This window comes from Aptenodytes patagonicus, chromosome 12 (genome assembly GCF_965638725.1).
Source record: "Aptenodytes patagonicus chromosome 12, bAptPat1.pri.cur, whole genome shotgun sequence".
In the NCBI taxonomy this organism is placed as follows: Eukaryota; Metazoa; Chordata; class Aves; order Sphenisciformes; family Spheniscidae; genus Aptenodytes; species Aptenodytes patagonicus.
The window spans coordinates 12,961,931-12,970,592 of record NC_134960.1 but is presented as its reverse complement, the minus strand read 5'-3'; the positions used below and the strand labels follow the sequence as shown (position 1 = coordinate 12,970,592).

Below are 8,662 nucleotides of genomic sequence, written 5' to 3'. Positions count from 1 at the left end.
TCGGTTATCCTTTCCAAGGGAAGGCATCCCATAAAAACTGCTAGGTATCTCTTTGGCATTTTCACAGCTCTCCCAGCTCTGAGCAGAAACTGCTTACGTAAAGTCATTTCCCATTGCAGAGGGCTGTGGGAACCGCCGCTCTGACAGTAATCTCATCTGCACTATCTTGCACCAGGCTGTGCCCAGGGATTATCAGCACTGGTTTTATTTCCTGCTGTGGCTTTATGACCCCACTGAGATCATAAATGCATCTAAAGTCTAACTAAAACTAATTTTCTCCATAAACAGTCTTATAAAGAAAATTATGGCAATACTATTCCAAAGGGGAAGGAAGGTCATAATCCTTGCAGGTAACAAGACTTTTCTTCTCTACTGACTTGCTGTTCAGACACAAAACTGCCCCATTACTCATTGCTCCATGGCTGATGCAACCTCCCTGGGGAGTTGCCTCATGCTGCAATAGCGTGCGAGGACCCTTGGAGAGAGGTGCTGCAGCTCCCAAGAACTGCACCCTGCTCACACCCATACCCGGGGCATGCTGAGCACGCCTGCCCATCCAGCCCTGCAAAGCCTCTTCAGTCAATTTAGCTTCATCTGATACTTACAACCTTGCTCCAAGGACCTGCAAGCAGCTGGGCATACCATGCTCTTTAATCCATTTGAAATAGTCTTTTGACCACAAGGAGACATTTTCCTGAGCAGAGCCAGTAGGATTCCTTTTCCATGCACTTTATTTACAAGTCTCCTGTCCCTGGGCTCCTGAGTGGCTGCCAAAGCTAGAGTTCCCTTCAGCGGGATATCTTTGGTGCTGCATTTTTTGGATGAGGCCAGGGGAATAGTCACATATTAAATATGCAACGTAGAAGGTGTTTTTACAGATGGAGTTCACAGAAGAAAAGCTATTCTGGTACTTGGCGATGCTGCGGAGCCTTCATAGCTCAGAGCTTCAAGGACTCACTCCTGGGATGCAGAAGCGGAGCCAGCAGGATGTTGCCGGTCCCAGCCCAGCAGAAAGGACAGGTCCCCGTGCCCGCTTCAGAGCTGAGGCTCCCTCCGGCTGCATGCCTCCGGCAGTGCTGCAGGCGTTGAGGCAGCCCTGCCCCACTGCTCCGAGTGACAGCACTGTGTCTCCAGCTGCAGTCAGGATCCGGCCGTGCACGTGGAAGGTAGCACAGATTCTGCCAAACACTGGGAGAACTGTGGCCATTGCAAGCTGTGGCACAGGTGTTCCTGATTCACAGTTTATGAAGAGCAGCTGGTGATCTCGGATACCTTTTTTGGGGAGGAAATCTGTAACTTCAGCCATGGAAGCCACGCGAACCCCAGTCTGTAAATAACAGCAGGGGAAAGCGCCTCTCCTCCCCTGAAGCAGACTGTCCTGAGCCACACACAGGGCCTGAGCAAGAACTATCAGCTGAACAAACTCCCAGCAGTTTTCTGAAACTGCTTTGTTTGTTTTTAAGGGAAGTGCTTTGCTATTGCCCGGTTTGTTGCTGTTGTTTTGTGGCCATTGAGGGGCTGTTAAACTCCACGCCGTAGGGTGTTTGGAAAATAAATGAGCCTCTGCAATCCATTTCCCGCATTGACTCAGAGTGGCTGTGGGGGAAGAGAAGGGCAGTCCAAAATAAAGGTAGCAAAAGATGGATATACATTAGTGAGTGAAGTAGTGAGTGGGACTGGTGGTTCTCATCTCCAGTGCAATCAGGCCATAGCCCCCATCACTGCACGTCTCAGGAGGCGGGTGAGTGGCCTTGCTGTCTGGCCCCCAAAGATGCCTTGGGGTGTGCATTTCTCCACAATTTTCAAGGGACTGCGCCACAAGAGAGGATGCTGGATGCTGGCATCCTCTCTTTCCCTAGTTTTTCTGCGTTGGGCCAGTATACGGACACTGGAGTTGCACATAGAAGGAAACTCCACGTAACAAGCGCCAGTTCCATTTGTGAACCTTCCTGGTGGGTCCGAGCCGGCTGCAGCTCCTTTCCTGTCTGGAGGTGCACACCTTGAGCTGCACAGCCAAGAGGCACAGCACCGGGGAGCTGCTTACCTTCACGCCTGGCCCTGGAGGCTGGGGCTGTGCCTCCCTGTGGGGCAGTGGGAAGCATCACCAGGGCTCCTCAGCGGAGCAGATGGCAGACCTTGCCTACAGCTCCTCTTTCCTTTGCCTTAGTGTCCCATCCCGACCCTCCCTCCCCCCAAAAAGTAATCAGATGGTGGTTAATGCCACGGTGCCACAGGGAATGGGATTTTCAGGCATAAAGCTCCGGTCACTCACAGACCTCTGGGCATAAACCCCTGCAAAACCTCCTCCTGTGATTGCCATTGCAGCAGAGTGATACCTGTTGCTGCCCCAAGGACTGTGGCAGCACCTGTAACACAGGACAGAATTGTCCCATGCTGCTGACCCTTGCAGCCAGCGTGGGGCTCAAGCCACTTCCAAATGTCACCCAGTCAGTGAGGGACACGGCTCCAGCCCAGAGGTGGCCCCGGCTCACCTCCTGCTTTTGCACATCCTGGCAGTCGAGTGGTCTCTTGACAGTGGGTGAGCTCCCAGGGGCTCCCCAAGTCTCAGCAAAGGGTGCCCCGATCGGCCGGCGGCACCCTCCTCCCCAGCCCCGACCCAGCCAGCCCCTGCCCGGGGCCGGGGGCCGGGATGCAGCGCTTCGGTCTCACCCCCGACTGAAAGCAGAGGGGTCTGACACAGCAGCCGTAACCCCTCTCCTCCCTCCCTCCCTCCCTCCCACCGGAGGCGCGCAGCTCTCGCTGGCAGAGGGAGCGCAGCCACTGCCCAGCGCCTTGGCACGGGGCCGGTCCCCCGGGGCCGGGAAGCGCCGGCTCGGGCCGCGCAGCGCGGCTCACTCGTGCCCCCCAGTGCCCACGCGAGACACCTGTTCGTGCGGGAGCGGAGCAGGGAGGCCGGGTCGGCGCTGGCGGGGTGACCCCGACCGCGGGGTGTTTCACTTGGGAAGCGGCGTAGCGAGGGGGGGGAAGGTACGGGAGGGAGGCGCTTTAGTGGAAGTTGCTGGTGGAAGTCTGGCGTCCCATCTCCCTGCGCAGCATCTCTTGCCGTCACAGCCCTTTCCAAAAAGGAGAAGGGTTAGAAGCCATCCAGGCTCTTTACCGACATGACGGACCTTGAAATGCCTCTCAGATTATTCACCTGTTGGCAACCTCTCCTGAAATCCACACCATCCCCAATCCTTTTGCCCCACGCCTGCTGCTGACAGTTCATCAAAGCCTTTTTTGCATGCTCTGACTGCACAAAGACTAAAACTGCTCTCAAGTACATACCAAGCCCATCCCCATTACAAATCATTCCTCACACACAGGTCTACAAAGATGCCTGGAAGTTCAGGTCTTCGGGGTCCTGGACAGCATCCTTTTGCTCCTTGCTCTCCTCCTGCTGCACATAGTACCACCGTTCAGCAAACTGCACTGCATCATGGACGCTGCGGAAAGCCAGCTGACACAACGCAAGCCACCACAACTCTGCAGGTTGACAATGGTGACCACCCCCAGGATAGAGGTCTGCAACGAGTAGAAGAGCAAGGCAATCCACAGCAGCGCTAGCAGCAGCACCAGGAGGTGACTAGGCCAGAGACCTGGGTCTGGGTCCCCATGGACTCCTTCAGCAGTCTTGGTCAGGGCCACAGAGCTGGCAAAGCAGTAGAAGAAAGAAGGGATCAGGTTGCACATGCCAATGGCAATCATCTCTTGGTTGGCATGGACAGCATAGCCGTGCTTTTTGCCAAAGATTTCCACCAGGGAGACAATCACGGCAAAGCCAATAACAGCAATGGGCAGAGCATCAACTGCCAGGCTGGAAAACAGGTTTGTATCTGGTAGAGTGGGTTTCCTGAAACCAGTGGGGATATCCCCTAACAGCAGACTTGTATCGCTCTTCGAAGTTAAAGTAATAAGATATTACTGTGGCTACAATGACCACCAGCAGCTCTATGGGGAATGGGGCCTTCATCTTCTCCTTATACTGGTCATCGATCTCTTTGACAGGCACTATGATGGCCAAAGCAACCAGGCTAGTGACCAGGTCACAGATGCTGGTGTTCTGGATGTATCTGAAAAGGTCAACCTATGTCAGGATGAAGGACCCCACCGCTTCATGACGAGGGATTTTTAGTCCCAGGAGATACTTTACCTGGGAGGTGATAATGGTGAGGTTAGATCCGGTCACAAAGCCACTGAGGTGAGGTTCTGACAGGTAGACAGCCGCAAAGCCCAGCTGTAAAACCCCCAGCAGGATCTGAAAAGCAAGCCAGCCATACTTTTAGCATCGATGAGAAAGGCTGGAAGAGGTGGCTGGCAAATTATGTCAGTCTGCTTCCACTTTAGCAGCTCTGGTTATTCTGTCTGCTGAGCATTGTGTGAGGCAGAGGACTTTGTCTTCAGTAGTTAATCTGGGGTATGAAAAACTAAAGAGACCTACCTATAACACTCGTCTGTGGCTAGAGATGCTATACAAAGAAGCCTACAAGGTCCCTGCCGCTGTCTCCTTACAAGCAATAAGGGCACATAGTTAACACTGAAAGTCCAGGCAGCAGCCCCATCAAAGCAGCTCTGAGCATCACTCGGTGGCATAAAACCAGTGTGATGCACTGAATTTTAGTTGTCCCAGTGAAAGAGCCTGAAGTTGTTCAGTGACAGCTAGGCCCAGGCAGTGGGGACGTTGCCAGGGAGCATGGCCTTGGAAGGAGCCCCTGCTGATGGCTGTTCTTGCCAGCCCCAAACCTGCTCTAACCTGCACCAGGAGCTGGCCCAGCTCCATGACTGGGGTGGTGGGAAGGTGGTTCACAATTCCTTCTCCTCCCTTGCTGTGTCTGATCCTAAGGATGTTTCAGACATATCCAAGGACCTGGCGTATCCCATGGAGGGAAACAAAACGCCACATTCAGCCATGTTTGGGGGTTTCTAAATCACTATATTTGATTCAAGGGTGTCAGGGTCTGGTCACATCAGGAAAGGTTTCTCATGACTTATAAGTCTGAACCAAGACTGGAGCTTAGAGATCTTTAGCTCAGAGAAGTTCCTAGCAGGGAAAAGACAGAGAGGAAACAGCACAACAGTGAACATTTGTACCTGGTAAAGACCGACCAGAAAGCTTAAGGAAAGGGCCACAGTGATGGCGTAGCAGCTCCTGTCACAGGCATCTGTCCCATTACTGGAGGAGGTGGAGTTGCCCACCAGCAAAGAGCCGGAGTTGTCGTTGCTGTACCCTGCTAGCTGGAGGTGCCAGGTCACAGACTGCCCAATCATCAGGCATGGGACACCGAAGGAGCCCATGAAGTTACGGCGCAAAGTGGCCATAGCAATGTAGATGATATCGCAGAAGAAGTTGGTGTAGATTCCGTAGATGGGATCCTGGTTGGCTAAGAGGGAGTAGGAGATGGACTGAGGGATGGCAACTATCCCCACCAGGAGCCCAGATATGACATCCCCAAGCAACTGCGTCTTGACGTTGTAACGGGGAAGCCAGTCCAGCACTGAGAACAGCCGACAGAAGGTGGTGATGATGGTTTGATGATTGCATGTGCAGACCTCTCTGGCTTTCTTTAGAATGAGTTCCTTGGTGCTGAAGTTTGCAGGCTCATAGTCCTCCAATTTGACATGTATAAAATTGGCAGGACTCTCTTCTGGTGTTAGGGAGCCCAGTGCGTCTTTGCTCTGTCCTGACTTCTGGCTTGATGTGTCCTCCATCGCACTAGGAGAGCTACGGCAGGAGAGCAGGCAGCCATGAAGTGTTGCAGTCGTACATAATACACAACCCTGAGACCACGGTTTATATTGCATTCACACTGGCACAGATGCCCACATCAGGGACAGAGCTGCAGACTCCTGTGCTCCTTCCTAACATACCTCTTGTTCTGAAACACAGCAGCAGGATGGGGTAAGATCAGACAATATTATTTCATTGAAACTTAAACTTCTTCAGGAAGCCTGCATTTCTTGATGACACTTCCACTTAAGCAAAAACTATTTTGAAAATGTTGAGATGTTCCAAGTGATGCTTTAGGAATGTAACACATGGGTAAGGGAGGTAATTTGCAAAATAATTTCTCCTTTAACATTTCAAAAATTTAAATTACATTGCTGGCTTGCATCAAACAGGCCCATCACAGGGGCCCCTATCTGCAGAATGAAAGCATCCTACTTTTTCAGTCTGGTTAAGTAACATACTCACTTTCCAGAGCTACTCCAAGTTTTTTAGTCAAAATGCAGCTGCAATAAAACATACCTTTTTGTCAAGACTGAACAATACGCACAGAGAAAAATTCTCCTGAGGGGAGACCTAGAGTGGCTGCAGTTCAGAAATTGAACTGGGATGATGAGAAATTGCATTCCCCTGCCCTACAGGTTCGTTTCACATCACCAGTCCCAACCAAAATCTCTTACCACTGGCTGCAGGGAGATACACTTGGTATTTTCTCACTACCTGGAGCTTCTCCCCGGCAGACAGACCTGTCTCCTCACCTCGCAGCGCACACTGAACAGAGAAAGCACGAGGCTAACAACTGCAAACCTGTTTCTTTTGCCTTCCTTCTGGACTATGTGCCACTTCCCTTGAGAAGAGATCCGAGTTACTCAGCCAAGCGATCGGCCCTTTCATCTCGCTCCAGCCGATGAAGATGGTGCAGCTGGCCAAACAGAGCTGTATTTTGAAAACAAACATCATTCTGGGAGAGTATTTTCGATGAAAACTTTTTCTGACCATTAAGAATGATTGAGGGGGTTTAGAGAAGTGCTCCTGTCAGATAATGGTATTGCTGGTATCTGGAGATGTGTTTGCTAAACAAGGGGAACAATGCAAAGAAATCTTCCTGCATGTGCTATTGCTCTGCCCCTCCCTGAACTGAGAGCACATCGTTGCCCGAGTCCTGCCAGGCTTCTCTGCTCACCTACTCTGGACAAGCTTTTGTTCCAAAAAACAATCAAAAAAGCAAAACTTGTTCCAGAATGACTTTTCTTTCTTGGTAGCTTTTCCACCAGCGTGCTGCCACCAGCCCCCTGCACTCTGCTCAGCCGCCTGCCCGGCTGCTGCCCGTGTGCCTCCACCTCTGCTCGGATGCACTGCGCTCACCCGCTTCCACAGAGCCAGCGATGCTGGGCTTCACCGAGGCTTTGTAAAACACAGGTCTGCACAGACAGCAAAGGTGTGATGACACAGGTTATTTCTAGGCAGATAGAAGAACTCTATATGTGTCAAATCTGCACAATCCACATTTTGCACGTGCCTTTTAGAGACCAGGACAAATTTTTTTAGCACAAATAACAAGGGATTTTGCTTTGCAGAAGTAAGCATGATTTGGTAAAGTACAGGGTTGCATTTCTTTTGTAGGTAAAGATGAACAACTGCATTAGTGGCCAGGAAAAAAGGTAATGTCTCATCATCCTGAATTGAAACAGCAGCCTCATAAATACCAACTGTAACTGTTCTGCCCTTGTGATCCCTGCCAACAACCTACATCAGACCTCTCAGCACACACTCCCACTCACCTCATTCTCCACTCTTCCTTTTCCATCTCTTTTCCATCAACCTGGTCTCTAAGATTTTGCTGGATGTGCCATTGCCCTGTGGAGCAGGACAAACGCCTGGCAGTCAGGCAGCTTGGCCCCTGCCTGTGCTCCTGGCACTGACTGTCTTCTGGGCTTGGGGAGGGGGCTGAGAGCCCAAGGCATTTGGAGAGATGGTGTGGGGTATGGAGAGATGACATTTTCACAAGGCTTTGATTTAGATGCTGAGGAGACACCCTGAGGGAAGAGAAGGGGAAGATCAGCATCCTGAGCTACATTTATCTCATCAGTGGAAGTCTGTATCTCAGTAATTAGAAGTAAATAAATAAGAAACATCAGCGCTCTCTGGCAGCAGGAAAAAAATGAGAGCACATGGTAGGGGAGACAGCTGCTCAATGTATTTATCTCTTTATATGAATTCTTTATTCTCTGCCATTCCTCCACAGCTCATGTATTTTCAGGTACATCTGTTGATAGCTCCCCTTTCCCTTCCCCTTCTTTCAGTAATGGACTGTATCTTTCCTTAGCCTTGTCATTCCTCCTGTCCTTAAAAGATGATCCTTTCATATGCTTTATAATCCTTCCTAGTTATAGCTCACTTTGTGTCTTGGCCTGTCTGATGTTGTCTCTACTCATTCATTTTCCTTTTCCATCTTCTTCCTTAGCAAATAGCCCAAATTTCCATTTTCTGTATGATTCCTTCATCTTGAAATTCAGTCACTGAAGAACTGGTGAATCAGTCATTGAAGAGCTGGCCAGGTTGGTCTTTTAAGTCAGCTTGTTTGCTGGGATGAAACACATCTGAGCACAATCCATCTTTGGGTTTTGAACTTATTTAGGAAGCATTCACTTCCAGTTCTAGATCTCTGATCTGTCCACCGTGAAGATGGGACAAAGCACTTTTTCCATTTGTGACAGTATCTAGGCTACCTTTAACCTCTGCCCTGCCTTTACTGCCTGCTGCTGCTTTTCCTTCCAACTTCCATCTTCACTTATATATTCTGGAAATCTTTTGTTTGTTAAGATTTCCTTTACCACCTGATATAGCTTGGTAAGCCTTGATATAGCCACGTTCTTCCACCTCTCCGAGGCATAAGTTTTGGTGAGCAGTTCTTTTTTCCATTCCTTCTGTCTCCAT

General features: G+C 50.5%; 1 pseudogene; it reads right to left on the bottom strand.

Moving 5' to 3' along the window:
* Nucleotides 1–3,348: 3,348 nt before the first annotated feature.
* Nucleotides 3,349–8,662, bottom strand: LOC143166221 (sulfate transporter-like; annotated as a pseudogene).